This window comes from Saccopteryx bilineata, chromosome 10, assembly GCF_036850765.1.
Source record: "Saccopteryx bilineata isolate mSacBil1 chromosome 10, mSacBil1_pri_phased_curated, whole genome shotgun sequence".
NCBI classification, from domain to species: Eukaryota; Metazoa; Chordata; class Mammalia; order Chiroptera; family Emballonuridae; genus Saccopteryx; species Saccopteryx bilineata.
In genome coordinates this window covers 13,051,169-13,072,674 of record NC_089499.1, presented here as the reverse complement: position 1 = coordinate 13,072,674, position 21,506 = coordinate 13,051,169, and the positions used below count along the sequence as shown (strand labels likewise).

At 41.2% G+C, this 21,506-nt stretch overlaps 1 protein-coding gene across 4 annotated transcripts in view; it reads left to right on the top strand.

The window, feature by feature from the left end:
• The first annotated feature begins 5,823 nt into the window (after window positions 1-5,823).
• Window positions 5,824-21,506, top strand: part of MOBP (myelin associated oligodendrocyte basic protein) — a 47,240-nt gene continuing 31,557 nt past the window's right edge. For all 4 annotated transcript variants that reach the window (XR_010727313.1, XR_010727314.1, XR_010727312.1 and 1 more), the window contains exons 1-2: window positions 5,824-5,903; window positions 12,285-12,364. The gene's annotated coding sequence lies outside the window, so the exon portion shown is untranslated. The remainder of the gene's footprint in view (window positions 5,904-12,284; window positions 12,365-21,506) is intronic.

Genomic DNA, 21,506 nt, shown 5'->3' with positions numbered 1-21,506 from the left:
TATTGATTGCTTTATATATAGAGAGGAAGACAGTGAGCAAGAGAAAGAAAAACACTAGTTTGCTGTTCCACTTATTTATGCCCTCATTGGTTGATGCTTGTATGTGCCCTGACCAGGGATTGAACCTGCCACCTTGACGGACCCCTGGGCTCTAAATTCCCACTTGTCCATATTGTATTTGGAATCGAAGGCAGTGTTATACTGAGGTTTGTTTTCTCTTATTGCAATAGCTCCTGAGTAAAATCTGTTTTTGACACTTGAATTACTGTTCAGCTCCAGTTCTCTTTAACACAGCACACTGATGCATTCTTGTTCCGAGTCTCTCTCTTTGCCAGCATCTTTGCACCTTGCTCCCTTGTGTCCACCCTGTCCTTCCTAATAGTAGCATTGCAAGGGGGGAAATCCATGCACCGGGCCCAGAAAGTCAAATAGGAGAAGGATGTCATCTAACACAGCAAGTTGGTTAAAACCCGGTCCTTTATTTAAGGAACATAATGTACCTTATTCCGTAGGTCACCACTGGCCAGAACACAATTGTGACTGTGCCCAAGCATGGCAGGGTGGGAGAGGGGGAGGGGAGAGGACAGGCTGGGTGTGGAGCTTGGGGACACAGAGAAGCTTTGTCTGGGCCTCTGGCAGCTCAGTTGCTGTTCTCTTTCTCTGTTTATCAAAGTTGGGGGTCTGTGTAGCTAAAATTCCGTAAGATTAAAGTCAAAGTCTTGGAGGGGACAGATTTGCTCTGAAACTGAGAGTTGAAGGGCAAATGAAGAGCCATTCAGGTTTGTTTCTCTCAGATTTGAGCAACCAATTCATTATATACCTTGAAATAAGCAAATGGTCTTATACTTATTTATAAAACTATTTTTTTTCATATTTCTACAAGAAAAATAGCAATTTTTTTTTGGTCGAGAATATGAACATCTTTGGCCTGTTTATCTTTTTAATTAAAAGCCAGTTTTGACATTGCATATTTGACACACAATCTTGTTAGGTGAACAACCATTGTCTGTGGCCATGACTTCATGTACATTTAAGCTTTTAGGTAAAACAGCGGCGGGGGTGTCTGCATCTCACCAGTGTCTTTCCTAAGGTAACTTTCTTCTATAAATGGTTTAGTCATTTCACACCAATTTTCAGTCATCTTCATAAGAAAATGTCGCACTCTTCCTTCAGTCCTTTTTATGCTTGAATCTCTCTATGTCCTCATATAAAATAGTATCATGTTTTACTGAGAGTAAACATAGAATAATTTTTAAAGGGATAAAAATGTTATAGAATTAGATAATGGTGATGCTTCCACACCCTTAAGTATATTTTAAAAAGCTCTACATTTTACAGTTTAAAAATTTGAATTTTATGGTACATATGTGAATTTTATGTGAACATAAAAAATATATATATATTTTTTTACAGACAGAGACAGACAGAGAGAGTCAGAGTGAGGGATAGACAGGGACAGACAGGCAGGAACGCAGAGAGATGAGAAGCATCAATCATCAGTTTTTTGTTGCGACACCTTAGTTGTTCATTGATTGCTTTCTCCTATGTGCCTTGACCGTGGGGTTCCAGCAGACTGAGTAACCCCTTGCTCGAGCCAGCGACCTTGGGTCCAAGCTGGTGAGCCTTGCTCAAACTGGCAACCTTGGGGTCTTGAACCTGGGTCCTCGGCATCCGAGTTCGACGCTCTATACATTGCTCCACTGCCTGGTCAGGCTGTGAGTTATATTTCAATAAAAACAATCACTGTGTTTTTAGTTATAAACATGGCAGGTGAACAGCATATGCTTATTTTATCTACTCTTACTTCCAAACAAACACTAAAATAATAGTAGTAAAATACTTTTAAAAGGCAAATAATTAAAAACTAGTTTACTCCACAGGGGCAGTAGAGAATTTGTTTTTTAATGGAGAATTTGTAAAAAGGCTTTAACACCAAACAAAAAGAAACACCAAAGATTATAACTTAATTGGGGTCTAGAAAGTGGGCCAAAGACAGTACCTGTATTTGACTTGGCAGAGTGGAGGAAGTTCCAATTTATGGGCTTGCAGAGGGGATGCCCGAGGAAAACATGCCCAAAACGTGTGTCACAACACCTAGAGCCTCCACACGTGGAGTGCCGGGTTTGGTGGAAAAGAGGGCTGAGGCATAGGGGGGACTGCCGGTTCTGAGAGATCGTTGGGCTCAGTGTACCAGAAGGACTCAATGGTGTGACCAGTGCTGATCACTGGAAGTTTGTTCTGAAGAAATTTCCTCACTCAGAAACTGCAGAAATCAGGAGTGATGGGCAGTACTTAGAAAAGGGGCACACCCACTCACTATTTCATGTGGGTTCCGTGTCTATCCTGATCACAGAATACCAGCAGCATGATACTCAATAACCCCTTCCTCCCCTACCTGTGCCAAGCTAGAAGTGGATTGCTCTTCCCTGAAGAAACCGAACAATTGGGGACAATCTTTCAGCTACTTAAATTGTGAGGTCTGGCCTGACCGGGCGGTAGCACAGTGGATAGAGCGTCGGACTGGGATGCAGAGGACCCAGGTTCGAGACCCTGAGGTCGCCAGCTTGAGCGTGGGCTCATCTGGTTTCAGCAAAAGCTCACCAGCTTCAACCCAAGGTCGCTGGCTCGAGCAAGGGGTTACTCGGTCTGCTGAAGGCCCGTGGTCAAGGCACATATGAGAAAGCAATCAATGAACAACTAAGGTGTTGCAATGAGCAACGAAAAACTAATGATTGATGCTTCTCATCTCTCCATTCCTGTCTGTCTGTTCCTGTCTATCCCTCTCTCTGACTTCTCTCTGTTTCTGTAAAAAACAAAAAAACAAAAACAAACAAACAAAAAAAACTACAACATAGAGACACATGCTTCCCACCTAAGTAAAACTTATAAAAAAAAAATTGTGAGGTCTGCCTCCTGCATCACTCATCAACAAGCCCCACGTTTGCACTTGGAGCACCTAGTCATGTCTTGTGTGCTTAACTATTAAACAGCATTGGATGAACAGTGAAAGATCACCAGATAAAGGGGAAGCTTTTCAGCAAGAAGAGGAGAGATGAAAATAAAATCAGGATGAAGGTGTAAATGAGCCAACTCAATGCAAGGAACAAAAAAAAAAAACCAAACAAACAATAACAACAACAAAAATGCCAATATCCCCAGTATAATATAATCACTATTTTCCTATAGTTTGAAGAAAATACTGTGTACTTCGCAAAAGGGAAAGTTAACAAACAAAAATGAGGTCTTAGAATTTAAAATATGAGTACCAAAATAAAACATAAAATTCAATAGGAGGTGGTATAATGAATAAAATAAAATTTATGAAGGGTAAAACAAAAAGTCAAAGAATTGGAAATTAGGAAAAAGAAAAATGAGGAACAATTTGGAGTATTGATTTAGTTTTCTCTCATTAATTTTTAATATCTGACGAAAAGAAATTTTAGAATAGAAATTTAGAATAGAGAGAAATAAAAAGAACAAAAGGAAAAATTTCAGAGTAGAATGTTATAAATATATCGATAAAAATGGTCCACCAAATGGGGATAAAAAAGACCCACCTTGAAGCATACAAAACACATGAAAGTTTCAGAACCATTGGGGTTAAAATAAGATCATGAACATTCCCAGAGAGTTAAAAAAATCTCGAAAGAATGGGAATCGGAAAGTTTTACAACTTCTCAACAACAGTATTCTAGGAAAAAATACAGAAAAATGATGCTTCTACAATTTCAAGGGAAGTTAGTGCACAGTAAGATTTATATGGAATGTTTTCAGTCTCACTGGATTGCTTCTTCAAGGCCCCGAGGATGGTTCTTCTTTGCATGATATTGTGCCAAGAATATAAAAGGAAACTTTATGACAATATTGGCATTTATATCTCACTGTCATGCAGGGAGCTATGGGAATTCAAGAGGGCAAGATTGCTGTTGGTTGGATTAGATTCAGAAATATCCTTTCATCTTCAAATCATTTGTATGCAGTACTACACGCATGGAATGAAATTCAGCAGAAGCACTGGGCTGTAGAACCCATGAAATTGAACAAAAGCACAGAGTTGTAGGACTCAATGGCGCGACCCCCTAGTTTTAAGAAAGTGGTAAGAAAATGCTACATCTAAGACTGAAGCCAAAATTATCATGTTAATTAAATAAGATTCATAACTTATTGAAATAATCTGCCATAAGAGAAGGCTTTTTAAAAGTTTTCATGAAAGACTATACTTTCAGGGATCATTTCTATAGTTTGTTAAAAGTTTTCATGAATTTGAGTGTAAATGGTAATTGTCATAGAATTGTCTCAGTTGTAAGTGGACTTCACGAGGTACTCTTGTTAAACTGCGTGAGGGCACGTACATGGATGTTAGTCTTGGCCAGTGTGTGTATGTATGCGTGTATGTGCAGGATGAATTAGGGAGGATGGGTGTTTACTCTGTAGTGTAGAGGATGGAAAGAGTATCCCAACAGTAGGGACTTGTCAGTGTGATTCCAACTCTGTTCATGGCTTGAGGTTTTGGCTTGTGGCGTGTGTGGTGAAGTATGGTACGATGAGGGTGGGATGGTTGTTGTGGTGGGTGCCACACTGGCAGAACGATCTATTGCAGGGGTCCCCAAACTACGGCCCGCGGGCCACATGCGGCCCCCTGAGGCCATTTATCCAGCCTCTGCCGCACTTCCAGAAGGGGCACCTCTTTCATTGGTGGTCAGTGAGAGGAGCATAGTTCCCATTGAAATACTGGTCAGTTTGTTGATTTAAATTTGCTTGTTCTTGGCCCTGGCCAGGTGGCTCAGCGGTAGAGCGTCGGCCTGGCATGCGGGGGACTCGGGTTCGATTCCCGGTCAGGGCACATAGGAGAAGCGCCCATTTGCTTCTCCACCCCCTCCTCCTTCCTCTCTGTCTCTCTCTTCCCCTCCCACAGCCAAGGCTCCATTGGAGCAAAGATGGCTCCTTGGCCTCTGCCCCAGGCACTAGAGTGGCTCTGGTCGCGGCAGAGCGACGCCCCGGAGGGGCAGAGCGTCGCCCCTGGTGGGCGTGCGGGGTGGATCCCGGTCGGGCGCATGCGGGAGTCTGTCTGACTGTCTCTCCCCGTTTCCAGCTTCAGAAAAAAAAAAAAAAAAAAAGCTGAATGTCCTTCTGAACGTTCTGCATTAAATTTACTTGTTCTTTATTTTAAATATTGTATTTGTTCCCGTTTTGTTTTTTTACTTTAAAATAAGATATGTGCAGTGTGCATAGGGATTTGTTCATAGTTTTTTTTTATAGTCTGGCCCTCCAACGGTCTGAGGGACAGTGAACTGGCCCCCTGTGTAAAAAGTTTGGGGACCCCTGATGTATCGTTTGGTGGGGTGAGCTGGTGTGTGGTTGGACCTGGCATGCGGGTTTGATGAAGGGTAGAGCTGGGGTGGAGAGAGCCTTTGTGGGCAGTTGGCCTGGGGCGTTACTTCTGTGGGAGTTGAGAGGTGGGGGCTGAAATATTATAAGAGAGTGTGGGGCTGAAGTGTAGATAGGGTTTGTGAGTGTGTGTGTGTGTGTGATGGTGTGTAATGTGGTTGTAACTTAGCTTTTGTTTAGATTTTCTTTTGCCCTTTGTTTTGGTCTTTGTTTTTCTCTTTGTTTCGCCTTTGTTTTGTCTTTGTTTCACTCTTTGTTTAAACTTTCTTTGGCTTTTGTTTGGATCTTTCTTTAGCCTTTTGTTTAAACTTTGTGTGGCCTTTGTGTAGTCTTTGTGTAGCTTTTGTTTTTAAGTGAATCTTGGCTGAGAACCCATTAAAATCCCTTGTGTAATGAAAACCCTGGATATATAACCTCTCCCTATATATTCTGCTTGCATTGAGTAGCCTTAACCTTCCCAGAGGCCTGGTACAGATGTGGAACCTGCTTCACACAACGACTGCTGCTGCTCGAAGGTAAGGGGATTGATTCTATCGGTTTTCATCTTCGTGTTCTACTTCGTCTGCAGGTGCATTTCGGTGCATGGGACATTTCATTATCGCAGGGGAAAGCTGCTGTAATTGCTGCCAAGGTTGGGAGGGCAGAAAAGGATGGACAAAACAAGAACAGAGGACACCAAGGTTATCCTGATGTGGGCAGAGGACCCTTCTGGGATGTTCTGGCAAATATTTTGAAATTGAGCTAAGGGAAGCGCTCTGAACCGTAACTCAGACCCCAATCTAAAGCTCCTGGTTCCTGGAGCTAAATCAATGGCACTGTGGGCGTCTTCTTTTCCTATCTCTTCTTTCATTATTTATCAGGCTTTGAAAATGCATTTTTCTTATCTAGGAACAACGCCTTCCTTCACACAGCTGGGTTCATGTACGGAGGATACTAATGGAACAAGAAAGCTCCAATCTTGGAAGAAGTTTCACTCCCTAGAAACCTTAAATGAAAGCGCATTCATGCTTTGTCTTGAACAGAATCTCAGAAATCACAGAGGTTTTTCTGTGTGTGTTTTTGCTTTTGCTTTTGCTTTCATAGTTGATAGAGAAAGGAAAAAAAAATGATCATGTGTCAGGAGAATAAAATCATGAGCTTGGCTAAAGTTCTAGGAAGAAAATGGGGAAAAGAATGTTTAATGCTTTGAGAATAAATCCATAGAGCATAGAGCACACTGTTGTCAGGTGTGCAGCTGGGCTATTTTCTGTATATTTGGAAGGTCAGGAGAATGAATGCCTTAGTGAGTGGATTTTAGAAATTATTTCACTTTCACAGAAAAATCAGAAACAGTACAAAAATCCCAGGTGTGTCCAGATTACTCAAATGCTCGTATGTTACTCCTTTCTCTCTCTGCATACACATCTACATATTTTTCCTGAGCCACTGGAAATGAAATAACAGACATGATCAAAATCAGAAAATGAACATGGAGAAAATACTATCGTCTAATTTACAGACAACTAGATTTCATCCATTATCCCAGAAACCGACGTAGGGTCATCCATCACCTTTAGTGGGCATGCTCTTTCAGTGTCCATCAATCTGTAACAGTGCCCGAGACACTCCTTCTCATTCATGCCCTGACAATTTTTGAAAAGTGATTTTGTGAACTGTCCCTCAGTTTGAATTTGGTCTGATGTTTTCTCATGAACACTCCCAGATTATGCAGTTTCAGAAGGAATATGTTTGCATTTTAGATCTTACATATCCAAATTCATACTTGAATTTGATTCTACAAATTTTAATTCAAGGTCTTGTTTATCTAATGGTAACTTGGATTTGAAACAAGTGCCTAAAATCTTACAAGATACCAGAAAAAAAAAAAGAATAAAAAGAAAAACCCAGGGCTTTTTACCGATAATTCCCAACTATTCACCAAAAGTGTGTATGTGCTGTCCTTTATTTATAAATGTTAATTACAGTAATATGTATGTATATAAACTTGTAGGTTTATAGTGAGTTTTTAAATCTAGAATGTATTATGGTTTTAACAGGACTGTTCCCTGGCTGAGGTAGATAGATATTTTCTTTCCTAGATATTAAATTAGATGAGAAGTTTGGGGTTCTGCACGTGGTGCTATTTAATGTTGAGAAACTCAGCTTTTGGGAAAATGTAGCATTAGCTACATTTGATTGTCATTAGCTACATAATTGATTACAATTATGATTGTCTTATCTGGACCACAGAAGTCACTCTGAGTCTGAGAAAGAGTTTTCTACTTAATGGGTGATATGTTCCTATGATGAGCCATCCTGGGGTGGGAATTAAGGGCCGCTTTCCCTCACTCAGTCAAAAGAATTGGGGATCAGGACATGGAAAGGTTGGAAGGCAAGCAGAGCCTCGTGGATGGGAGGTGAGTGGCTGTCCACATCCTGGCAGCCTGCTGACCCTAGGATTGGGTTCCGTCCTGTGGACTCCAGAAGTGACCTCTTGTTTGGGCTGTGAAGGCCATGCTGGACTCTGGTGCTTCACTGAGTGTTATAAAGCACTCAGTAAAAACCTGCTGTTAGGTGGTTAGGGGACTAAAGCATTTTACAGAGTCCCTGGGATTTTGTTTTTATTTTGGTATGGTGAGGCCAGCAGGTCAGATGAGTGTCATTGAAAAGATAGTTTGTTAGTTGTGGTTCCCAAGAGGAGAGGGCACGCCAGACCATGCAGGGCCAGACGGGGAAGCACTCGAGTCGGCCAGGAGCCAGAAGGGGTCGAAAAGCATGGGCAGGAGACTTCATTGTACCTTTGTGCAGGGATGGATGAGCCAGGCGGGGTGAGTAGGGCAGGCAGGTTTAGGATGGGCTGGCTAGTTGAAATAAGTTCACTGTAGGGGCTGTCCTGAGCCATCTGGTACTTGGTCCTGGGGTGATTGGGATAGAGTATTATTGGCTTAAGCTTTGAGAGCTTGGTAAAGAAAGTAGTTGATGAGTTGGGCTCTGGACTGGTTGGTTTGCATATGAAAGGCATACTCACAGGGGAGTCATTTGCTGTTTCTAGGAATTAATTAGCCTTGGGAGGGGCAGTTTCTCCAGTATTAGCAAGGTCCCAGAGGCCAGAGCACCAAGAATACAGAAAATAAGAAAATATAGTTAATCTATAGTCCGTGTCCGCATATGGAATGAATGAACACAGAGAAAGGGGAACAGAATTTAGACTCTGGAGCAATAGCATTTTAAAAGTCAGAACATCTGATACAGACAGGTTCATAGAATGTGTATCTATTTCTTTCTTTTTTTTTTTTTTTAAATTATGGTAAAGTTTTTTTTTTTTTATTTATTCATTTTAGAGAGGAGGGGGAGAGACAGAGAGGAGAGACAGAGAGAGAGAAGTGGGGGAGGAGCTGGAAGCATCAACTCCCATATGTGCCTTGACCAGGCAATCCCAGGGTTTCGAACCGGCGACCTCATCATTTCCAGGTCGACGCCTTATCTACTGCACCACCACAGGTCAGGCGAATGTGTATCTATTTCTAATGGGAGCCCCAAAATTATAAAAATAATAGGACTGGATATTCAGCGACCCACAGCAGTGGGTGTATTAGTCTTATGTTGCTGAGTAACAAGTCACCACAATTTTAGTGTCTTAAAATTATACCCATTTACTCTCTCATAGTTCTGCACAAAGTCTAGTAAGCTTAGTTCTGTGCTTGAGTCTCACTGAACTGAAATTAAGGTGTTGGCTGGCTAGGCTCTTATCTAGAGGCTCTGGAGGGGACTCTAAATCCAAGCTCACTCAGGGTGTAGGCAGAATTCACTTCCTTATGGTTGTAGGACTCAGGTCCCTGGCCCCTCCATCTTCAAGCCAGCAATGGTGGGTTGAGTTCTTTCCATCCTCCAAATGACTCTGACCTCTTCTGTCACATTTCTCTGATTCCAGCTGGAGAAAATTCCTGGTTTTTAAGGGCTCGTGTGATTAGATTGGGTCTACCCAAGTAATCTGGGATAATCCCCCCTATTTTAAGGCATATAATGTTAATTATATCTGCAAAGTTTCTTTTTTCATGTAACATCACATGTGCGTAGGTCTCAGCAATTAGGGTTTGGAAATGGGTTGGGAAGACTATTTTGTCCGCCACGGGGGGGGGGGGTATAATTAATGTAAATGCTGAGCGCTCGGTTAAGGTGGTATTTGCTGGCTTTCTATTCCATGATGAAATTGCTACTTCCTTTTTTAAAATGAATAAATATTTATTGGGGGTGAATGTTTTGAGATTATGCAAGTACTCTGTTTCTCTTCCAAGATTAACATGCTAATTTTAACATCCATCGGTGAATGTGGCTTGCAGAAATTATTACTGTAGTGTTTTAATACATATATATATGGTGACTTTCTACTTCTGCCGTCAGTGCTTCTTTTAAGTAGAATTATTCTGTAAGGAAGTGTCTCTTCTCCCATTTCTTCATTTATTCAGTTGTTAATTTATATCAGTTTGAGTCCAATGCTGGTTATTTTATTCTTTGGTTTATAATCCCATATTATTGTTATTTATTTTCTCGCTCAGTTGGCTTTCGCCACTGGGAGCCCTTTCATGCTGGCTCCTCTGCACTTTTGACATGTACCTGCCCACTATGAGCACTTTGTTACCTTCTGTCATTACCATTTGCTCCCAGATCAACTTCATTTTCTCTGCCTAAGCCTGAAATCAATCACTTTTTCAAGGAATCATAGTTACTCTTATTGAACAATGGTATTTGGAAACCAAGATTGGAGGACTGGGTATATTCTTTGCTACTGGGGTGTCACTTCTCCTAAGCACTCTATGTGGACAAAATTAAAAACTATATATATGTTTACTATATATGTATACTAATATATATATATGTATAACTAATCTCTAGAGACTCACTTTCATATTTCTCTCTATATTTCTGACTCTAATCTGGTACACTCCACGGTTCATTGTAACATTCCTCTTTTCCTTATTTGTAATGGAAACGTGACTCTCATTATCTATAGTATATTTACTATCTGCTTAATGCTAGTAAACATACAAAGTAGTTTTAGAGTTGCTAATCTATACTTCTGGCAGAAACAAATTTACCATTTGTGTTTAGTCATTTTTGTGTTAGCCTTGTGGTGTTCACTTAAAACATGATTTTCCAAAGTCACTTAGGTCACTTCCTCTATTCCCCATCCATTCCATGTGGTTATGTGATTAATTTGTAATCCAGTTATATTTATTTGTCAGTCTGTCTTCCATCCTGGGTTTCCCCTCCTTCCCCGCATCCTGGTTGATGTTTTTTGTTTGATTTTTAAAACTTTTAAAATTATTTTTAAAATGCCTCATCTTGTCCCCCATTCTGTTGCTCTTTCCTCTACTTTCTTTAACACAGCAATAATAGTCATCTCTAAGTCTGCTTCTATTGACCATTTTTTCCCCCTCTTGATTTCAGTCTCCTTTTCCCATTTTGTCTGATAATTTTTATTGTATGCTAGGCATCGTAGATTACAGATTGTGGAGGTTCTGGGTTATGTTGACATACCAGAGAATTACCTTTATCCTGTCGAGACTTGGTTTTAGGTCTTGTTAGGGCAGACCTATCCCATCTTTTCCCTTACTTTGGGCATGATCTCCAACCTAGAGGGAGACTCTTTCTGGGGTCTCAATTGAAAGCTTGGGGTATTCGCTGAGGTCTTACAATGTCTCCCTAGTAATGTGTGAGCTCTGATATTTCTTCTTAGTTATCAGTCTCTTAGCAACTGGTTTGTTTTTTTTTCCTTGGACTTCCTACAGTCTCACCCTGAAATTGCACAACTTTGGAACTGGCTAAGTACCAGAGAAATAATATCTTCTCAGTAGTTCCTACCTTACTCTTCCCTATACCTCTTTCCAGATACCCTCAGTCTTAGTAATGCCTACCTTTGATCTGTTTGTTCCTCTCTCTGCTTGAGCTCTTTCTGGGAGAAAACCATGATAAATGTGGGGATTCACATCTTCTACTTCCTTCTTCTCAAGGATCATAGCCTGGAAATCTTTGCCATTCAATGCCTGCAGGCATTGTAGTTGTTTCCAATGAGAGCATAAGTTCAATACTTGCTGCTACATTATGAGTGATCAAGTATTTTTACTTAAATAAAAGTGCTTGCAGAATTATAGGATTTCAATTATTCTGTCAAGCAGGTAAGAGAAGAGGAATATGCTTCTCTAATTTGACAGAGATATCTCACAAAGATTTATGAAGTTATATACCCAGAGTTGTCAATTGCATCATATTACTGGAAAAACAAATTATCAACTAAGACAACTAGCGTTATGCGTTTCATTCGGAGGAAGTTTTTTTGTGTGTGTCTAGAATCTTTATAATCTTATAAGAGCTTTTGTTCAAGTAACACTTCCAAGATTTGACATATATTTTAAAAGAATGGGACAAATGGCTATCTATAGTCACATAAATCTTCATGCTGCATGGGGTATCAAGATTGATATTCTTCAGAGCTGTAGGAGGGAAGACAGACCTTCAGCTCCTTCCTTCAGGTGCTTCCTGAATTGAGAAGACTTGCATTTTTATAGCCAGACTCTGAAATTTCATTTATGTCAAACATTTCATTTATTTGCGTTATAAGCAAAAATCAAGTTTGTAGAGTTCAGATTTACTAGGAGAAATGAATAATGATTTTTTAACTTAATGACAGTGAATTAACTGGACATGTAGCATTTTTCCTCTATAATGATAAGATGGGTTTTTAAAAGTTTACATGTGATTTCTTCTCTCTATCCCCTAAATGACCGAGCATCTAAACCAATCATCACGATCCTTCCCAGGACTGTGAGAGTGAAGCTCTGTGTATAACACACTTGAATTAACTGCAACCTGAGTAACCAAAACATTAACCAGAACACATTCTGCTGCTTCATTTTTAGGGGAAGAAAGGAAGCAAATGATACCAAGACAAGCTCATAACAGAGACCTCATCACCAGATGTGTACGGATGAAAATACAGGTACAAATGGATCTCTGACACTCTTTTGGATCTGCATCTGGGTTATTGTATAATGATTTCTAGTTTATAAAACTGAAGTAGAATGCAGAATCAGCAAAAACACTGAGCAATCAATCTTTTAATAAGAGTGAAACACTTAAAAACTATTCCAGGTGTTTAATAGTATTCTAAGGTTTGGGAATAGAAATTTGGGGGAAAAACATGTCTGTGTACCCAAGACACTACAACCTAAGCCACCCTTTGTCTTCCTTTGTCAAACCCGTGTACTATATACACTCTGCCTCACCTGTCCATTGTTACACTGCAGAACTTGCCAGTACTTGAGAATATCCCACCTATGAATCAAATAGTGCAAACATCTAAGAGCTCACTTTTGACCTTCCTTTCTTCCGATTTGCTTTGTTAAGCACCCCACTACAGCTGTTCTTCCACCAGGTACTTTGAGTTGACTTGCCCCTCCATCTCCCCAACTATTTATGAATCCATTCACTTTCATCCTCACCCTTTTCGGCCTTCTGTTTTCTTCCTATTATGGATAGAGTCTAAGGTCGAGCATTCCAGTTATTCTCTTGCAAATTCTCTGGCAAATCCTAATCCTGGATGAACCTGTGTGTCTTTCTTTCTTTCTTTTTTTAATTTTTAAATTTTACTTAGAAAATTAACTTTAACAGAGTGACATTGATCAATAAGAGTACATAGGTTTCAGGCAAACATTTCTACAGCATTTGAACTGTTGTATACCCCTCGGCTCTGATAAAGGGTTAATATCCAAAATATATAAAGAGCTCACAAAAGTCAGCAACAAACAAGCAAACGATCCAATAAAAAAATGGTGAGAGGACCTGTCTGTCTTTCTGTGACCACATCCAGGCTGCTGAGAACAATTGGAGAAAAGCACATTGGGGGAGATTGGCACCACAACAAATTAATGGTCAGTGATGTCAACGAGGCTGTCAAAACTCCTTGGCAGCTTGGTCTCTAAATTTCTGCAAAACCTCTTTGAAACAATTCTATTCCCAAAACTTTCACTCTGTCATTCTTGGCTGATAACCTTACCTGCCCCTTCACTGGAAATGAAAGTTACTGTATGGGAGCTTCACATGTCCAACTGTTTTTTCTCTTCCAACAAAGGCCAACCCTTCTCCACGTGCTCACATTCCATCCCCTCAGGTTTTCTTCAATAATGCTAATTATTTCCACTTTTTGATTTTATTTCAATCCTTTCTTCTCTGCTAGACCTTCCCCACCAGCATTTATGCATGCTTTCATCATAACAAAAACAAATCAAGAAACCAGCCAACCACCTCTCTACAACCTCCGATAACAACAGCAATAACAACAACTCTTGAAACCATTTTGTAGCTATCACAACAACTCTCCTCCCTTTCATTCTCAAACTTATGGCCTGAGTTGACTATAATCTATCTTGCTCTCCAAATCCTCAGTTCTTGTTCCCTCCACGAACCCTCTAATCTAATTTCTGTCTTAAACATTCCATGGAAACAGTTCTTTTTTTTTTTTTTTTTTTTTTTTACAGAGACAGAGTCAGAGAGAGGGATAGACAGGGACAGACAGACAGGAACGGAGAGAGATGAGAAGCATCAATTATTAGTTTTTCGTTGCGACACCTTAGTTGTTCATTGATTGCTTTCTCATATGTGCCTTGACTGTGGGGCTACAGCAGACCGAGTGACCCCTTGCTCGAGCCAGCGACCTTGGGTCCAAGCTGGTGAGCTTCGCTCAAATCAGATGAGCCTGCACTCAAGCTGCCGAGCTGGGGGTCTTGAGCCTGGGTCTTCCACATCCCAGTCCGACACTCTATCCATTGCGCCACAATTGGTCAGGCAGAAACAGTTCTTGTTAAACTCATCAATTATTTCCACGTTGCTTAAGCTAATGCACTCTTTTTTATTTTATTTTTGTGATAGAGACAGAGAATCACAGAGGGACAGTTAGGGACAGACAGGAAGGGAGAGAGATAAGAAGCATCAACTCTTTGTTGCGGCACCTTAGTTGTTCATTGATTGCTTTCTCATATGTGCCTTGATCGGAGGGCTACAGCAGACCAAATGACCCCTTGCTCAAGTCAGCGACCTTGGGCTCAAGCTTGTGAGCCTTGCTCAAATCAGATGAGCCTGCGCTCAAGCTGGTGACCTCGGGGGTTCCGAACCTGGGTCCCTCCCCAGGACCGCATCCCAGTCTGACGCTCTATCCACTGCGCCACCACCTGGTCAGGCTAATGTACTCTTTATATCCTCATATCACACCACCTCTCAGTTATTCTACAGAGTTGACCGTTCCCTCTTTTGAAACACTCTTCCCGTTGGCTCCCATGCTCCATATGTTCTAGTTTTCCTCCTTCCTCTCTGACACTTCTCTTTATCCTTTGCCATCACTCCTCCTCTACCTAACCTGTAAATGGGGGAGCGCCCCAAAGCGTAGTCATACCCTCTTCTTATCCTACATTCTGCCACCAAGGCAATTCCACTCATCCTCATGGCTTCAACTGCCACCCCATACTCTGATAACTTTCAAATTCTACGTCCCGCCCAGATAGAACAGACTGCTCGCCTGGACTTTCCACTTGACACCTCCACCTAGATGCCCCTCTAACACCTCAACTCAAAGGCAGAGGAGTAGCTCCCACCTTCTCTTAGCTATCTTGGATAAATAAACCAGCCCACCAGGTCATCTAGGTTCTCTCTCTTTGCTCCCTTCTAAGACCCAAATTAACACTTAGGTTTTTCTGTAAGAAAATGCAAATCTGGAAGATTGGTTTCTTTCTCTATCTAAGAAGCGTAATGAGAGAGGATTTGTTTTTACTTAAATGTGTGTACATTCAAAATCCCATTTTCATAAAGAAGGGGAAACACAATTTTTATTTTTTTTTAATCACAAACAGATTAAGAAAGGCAAATAACTGTAAAACTATGCACACATTGAAAAAAATAATATTTTCTATGGAGACATCACTTTGATGTTAAAAACTTAATTCTTAAAATAACCATGCTGGAAATCTGACACGAGCCACCTGAATCCTACATAACATCCTAGGGAACAGAAGTATCTGGGGATTTTAAAGACACTCAATTCAATCATGGCGGAGGGCAGAGCAGAACCCTGGAAACTCAAACAGAACCCCTTCTCTCAAAGATCACAGACACACAGCCACGCTGCTATAACATAGCGTGACATGTCCACCAGTAGAAGTATGTAAAAATTACAGAGAGAGCCCAAAGGTAGGGTGTATCCTTTAATGAGGTAAGACCTTAGTTGGGTTGTTTAGGATGAGAAGTTCACCACACAAACAGAATGGGGGGAAAGGCATTCCAAGAGAAGGGAACAGTATGTTCAAAGATGCATCCTTTGATCGTAGATGTTTTGACCTATAGCAGTGAGGGGTGGTGGTGGGAGAAAGGGGATAAGGTGGGCAGGAGGGGTCTTGTGTGCCATATTAAAACTAAGAAGCAAGGACTCTGTAACTGGGGAGAGCCTCTGCAATTTTTGAGTAGGGGAAATGAGTGAGGGTACCTGATAGAATAAGACCTTATTCTCACTCATAATTGCGTTGGCTCATCTTGGCTCTTTATGCTTCCACAAGAAGTGTGGGATTATCTTATGAATTACCTAAAATATGGTATTTATCAGAATTGCATTACATGTATAGATTTGTTAGATACTCAGCATACTTATGATATTGAATATTTCTTCTGTAGACTTCAAAAGAGAATTGCAAATTTCTTCATGAAGATCTTGCATTTCTTTTATCAGGTATATTTCTACTTGTAGGTGTTCGATGGCTCTGTGGTCAGTGTGAATGACTTCTTTTATTTTCCATCTTCTAATTAAATCTTCTTGATCAATAGAAATGTTTTTGGTTTTGCTATATTGATCTTGGGTCCAGAAGTCTTGTTGGATTTTCTTTTTGGTTTTAGTAGTTTATAGAGTCTCATGGCTTTAATTTTATGGTTTTATTTATTTATTTTCTTATTTTTTGTGTATTTTTAGGATTTCAAGTACACTGTTGACTAGCAATAATGATACAATCCTTCTTGGGGTGTCTGATTTGAATGAAATGTTCATATTATTTTACCAGCAGTAAATTGTTACTGTAGATATTTTGGTAGCTGTCTTTTTATAATATTAAGGGCATTCTCTTCCCTTTTCTATGCTAAAAATATTTATCATAAGTGGGTATTGAATTTTATTGAATGTTTTTGTAGCATCTATTACTAATTATAGTTTCCCCTTAATCTGTTAATATGATAAATCATAGTTATAGGCTTTCCAAATCAAAACCATGTTGAGGTTTATCATCGCTAGCTTGCATTATAAAATATTTTGCCTAACAGATGGCAAAACCTGAGGGTTTAATAACCAACTTTATTGTTGCAGTGACAGGAAAATGGGCATGATCATACATTTGTCCAAACCCCATGGAAAACAAGTTGAAAAAAATCTATCAAAATCTAAAAAATTACAAATGCATGGATTCCTTGACCTGTGATCTCTCTCTCTCTCTCTCTTTTTTTTTTTTTTGTATTTTTCTGAAGCTGGAAACAGGGAGAGACAGTCAGACAGACTCCCGCATGCGCCCGACCGGGATCCACCCGGCACGCCCACTAGGGGTGAGGCTCTGCCCACCAGGGGGTGATGCTCTGCCCCTCCAGGGCGTCGCTCTGCTGAGACCAGAGCCACTCTAGGGCCTGGGGCAGAGGCCAAGGAGCCATCCCCAGCGCCCGGGCCATCTTTGCTCCAATGGAGCCTTGGCTGCGGGAGGGGAAGAGAGAGACAGAGAGGAAGAAGGGGGTGGGGGTGGAGAAGCAAATGGGCGCTTCTCCTGTGTGCCCTGGCCAGGAATCGAACCCGGGTCCCCCACATGCCAGGCTGATGCTCTACCGCTGAGCCAACCGGCCAGGGCCTTGACCTGTGATCTCACTTCCGGAGGTGGATTCCCCAGCTATCGGCACCTGTGTGAAATGACGGGTGCACCACTTTATTCACTACAGCATTTTTTGTCATAATAAGAGATGGGAAACAATCAAATCGTTCCCTTACAGGGCAGTAGTTAAGTAACCATGATGTTCCCTGACAGTGGTGTCTGAGGCAGGTAAACAGGAATGCTGAAGCTCATTGTGTTCTCTGTGGAAAGATACATTGCTAAGTGAAAAAAGTAGATCTTTTCTATAAAAAAAAATAGAGGCATAAAAGACACACATCAGCACACACACAAACATACAGGGTGGGGAAAAAGTAGGTATACAGTTTTGAATACATGAAACAACAGAGTTTATTATTGTATTATTATTTATTATTATATTATTTTTCATATGAACTACTGCAAACTTACTTTTCCTGACACTCTGTATAGGTGCAAAACAAACAAAAACTCAATAATAAGTAATATTTATTGGAGGTCTTTGTGCTCAGGAGACCTCCAATGTGCTGAAGTAGATGGAAAACTAGGTCTATGCTTTCAAGAAGCTTGTATTTTCCGGAGGGTGTAAAAGGTCCTGTTATTCTTTCAGAATTTTCTAGGTGATTCTTGATCCTTTGCCCTCTCATCAGATCAGCGTGTCATGTTCCAAAACAGGCCTTTGGTAATTTGAGTAAGAAATCCATAGAATTTTATGAATTAATTTTGGCAAATAGGTATCTTTATTTTTTTATTTTTTATTCATTTTAGAGAGGAGAGGGAGAGACAGAGAGGAGAGACAGAGGAGAGACAGAAGGGGGGGAGGAGCTGGAAGCATCAACTCCCATATGTGCCTTGACCAGGCAAGGCCAGGGTTTTGAACCAGCAACCTCAGCATATCCAGGTCGACGCTTTATCCACTGCGCCACCACAGGTCAGGCTAGGTATCTTTATGATATAAATCTTTTCCATCTATGAATAACTTTTATTTATTCACATGTTCTCTTAAACTTTCACTGAAATTTTGAAGTTTTCCTCACAAGGATTTACACATTTTAACTTCTGCTTTATTTCTAGGTAGCTCAGGATTCTTGTTGCTGTTGTAAATAGAACATTTTTTTTCGGTTATTCTTGTCCATGTTCCCTCTCTGCCTGCGGGCTTCCCGTGTTTCCTTGGCTGTAAGTTTCATCTATATCTCAAATGCACTCACACTTATTTCTCACCCTCTCTCTCTCTTACCATCTTCTACCTGTGTGGGCAACCACTTCTTCTCACAGCTGCATGGAGGCCTCTCAAGTTTCTCATACTTAACATGCCTGAGACAAAACTCTTTTTTTTTTTTTTTGTATTTTTCCCAAGTTGGAAACGGGGAGGCAGTCAGACAGACTCCCGCATGCGCCCGACCGGGATCCACGCGGCATGCCCACCAGGGGGCGATGCTCTGCCCATCTGGGGCATCGGTCTGCCGCAATCAGAGCCATTCTAGCGCCTGAGGCAGAGGCCACAGAGCCATCCTCAGTGCCCGGGCAAACTTTGCTCCAATGGAGCTTCTGCTGTGGGAGGGGAAGAGAGAGACAGAGGAAGGAGAGGGGGAGGGGTGGAGAAGCAGATGGGCGCTTCTCCTGTGTGCCCTGGCCGGGAATCGAACCCGGGACTCCCGCATGCCAGGCCAATGCTCTACCACTGAGCCAACTGGCCAGGGCCTGAGACAAAACTCTTGATTCTTCCCTTCCTCCATCCTTAAACCTGTTTACATCCTACTGAAATGCTTCATCATTTAACATCATTTCCTTTGGAGAAATCCTGTTTGTTCTTCTTTCCTGCCCACATTAATCCATCGGCACGTCCCACTCATTGTTGGTCTTCTGCCTGGCTTCTTGCTCATTTTATACACTGGTCCTTAGCAATTCTGAGGCCAAGGTCAATGTGTCTACTATGACCATATGGCATCATCAGCAGTAGGTCCTCATAAGCACCTCAGATTTAACATATTTGGCACAAAGTGGGTGCTTAATTAATATTTGTTGAATAAATGAATGTCCAACTATATCCTTATACCCTCTCCCATCGTCTTCTCCACCTCAGTAAACTGCTCAGTTGGGCATTTGTTCAGGCTGTGTAAGCCTGGCAGTCACCCTTGCCCTGTCTTTTCCAATGAACCCCACATCCAATCTATCTTCAAGTCCTATTAATTTTGCCTCCAAGATCTACCTTCACTGCCACTGCCCCACGTGGAGTCCCTGTCCTCTCTCACTGGTCTCCTCGCTTCCACTACTGCCTCCTTCCAATCTACATTGCCAGAGACCAAGTGATCTTCATGCAACAGGAATAGGAAGGTTTACCTCCTCTAATTAAGATCTTTCAGTGTCTTCTAAATTCTCCCCATTCTTAGCTCAGCTTGAAGGCCCTGGGCCATCTTGGCCACATCTCCCCTCCAGCCTCATGCTAGCCAGCCACATCTCCTTCTGAGCACATCAAGTCTCAGGGCCTTCTGTCTGGAACTCCCTCCTCCCCTACACATGGATGGCTCCCACGTATCCTTTAGATATCAAATGAAGAGCTTCTTCTCCAGGAATCTCTCCTTGCCCCTCAATCTAAATTTATCTCACTGTTACACTCTCTCCTAGTGCCCAGGAGTCTAATGACATTTCAATTAGCCATTGGCTACATTGCTTATAATATGACCTATTAAAGTCCTCTTCACATTCATATGTTGAAATCTAATCCTCAATATAAGAGTGTTTGGCAGTGAAGGCCTTTGGGAGGTGATCAGGTCATGAGAGTGGAGATCTCATGAATGGGATTAGTGCCTTTATACAGAAGACCTCAGAGTGTTCTTGCATCTATATACCAGGAACGAGGCTCCCCAAACCAGATTCTAAATCTTTCAGTGCCTTGATTTTGGACTTTCCCGAGTACAATACTGTGAGAAATAGATTTCTGTTGTTTAGAAGCTTTCCAATTTGTGACATTTTGTTATAGCACCCCACAGTGATTAAGAAACCCTCTTTTAGATGAGAAAACTGAGTCTATTGATTTGGAATTGTATTTGATGGCTTGTAACTGAAGTAATAGTGGTTTAAACAAGGTAGCAATTTAATAGTCTCTCATGTCAAGGGGTTTATTGTTCAAGAGCCAAGGTTTAGAACAGCAGCTCCACACTCATCAAGGGTTCACTCTCACCTGACCAGGCATTGGCACATTGGATAGAGCAATGGACTGGGATGTAGAGGACCCAAATTTGAAACCCTGAGGTCGCCGGCTTGAGCGTGGGATCATCAGCTTGAGTGTGGGGTCGCTGGCTTGAGCATGGGATCACAGACATGACCCCATGGTCGCTGGCTTGAGGCCAAGGTCTCTGGCTTGGGCAAGGGGTCACTTGCTCTGCTGGAGCCCCTCGGTCAAGGCACACATGAGAAAGCAGTCAATGAACAACTAAGGTGCTGCAACGAAGAACTGATGCATCTTCCTTCTTTTCTGTATGTCCCTATCTGTTCCTCACTCTGCCTCTGTCACACAAACATAGACAAAGGGTTTAGCCTCCTCCAGGCTTTGTGCTGAATGATGAGGCTTCATCTGCAAGGTGAAGCCATGACCCAAGATGGCTGCTGTGCCCAAGGATAAACCGCTAGACTGTAGTTTGTGCACATTTTCATCTTCACTACATAACTTCAAATTGTTTCTAAAAATATGTGGGTTTTTCAGTCACACCAGAACATGTAACAATATTGACTATGTACTAGGCTATCATAAAACAAATCTCAGCAATAATAGAGTCATGGTCATATAAACCACTTTCTCTGACTAGAATGCATTCGAATTAGAAGTGAGTGTAATAAAAATAACTCCATGTGCTTGGGCATTTTACAACAGATTTTTTTTAAAAGAATTGATGAAACAAGGAAGAACTCACCCATATTTAAAATGAAGTGAAAATGGCTTGTGTTAAAACTTGTGGTGTGCAGCTAAAGCTGTCCTTAATGGAAAGTTACAGTTATAAACGCATGTGTGGGAAGTGTTTGACTCAACAATAGCGAAATAGAACAAGAATCTAAACTTTAATAATGCTGAAGAAAAGAAACAATAAATGCATACAGAAAGTAATGGACTAGAAAATAAATGAGCAAAGACAAGCAAGAAAACCCAGGGCTTGTTTTTGAAAAGAATATAAAGTAGATGACTTCTGGCAAGATTAATCAGGAGAAATGAGAGAAGCTGTAAATACA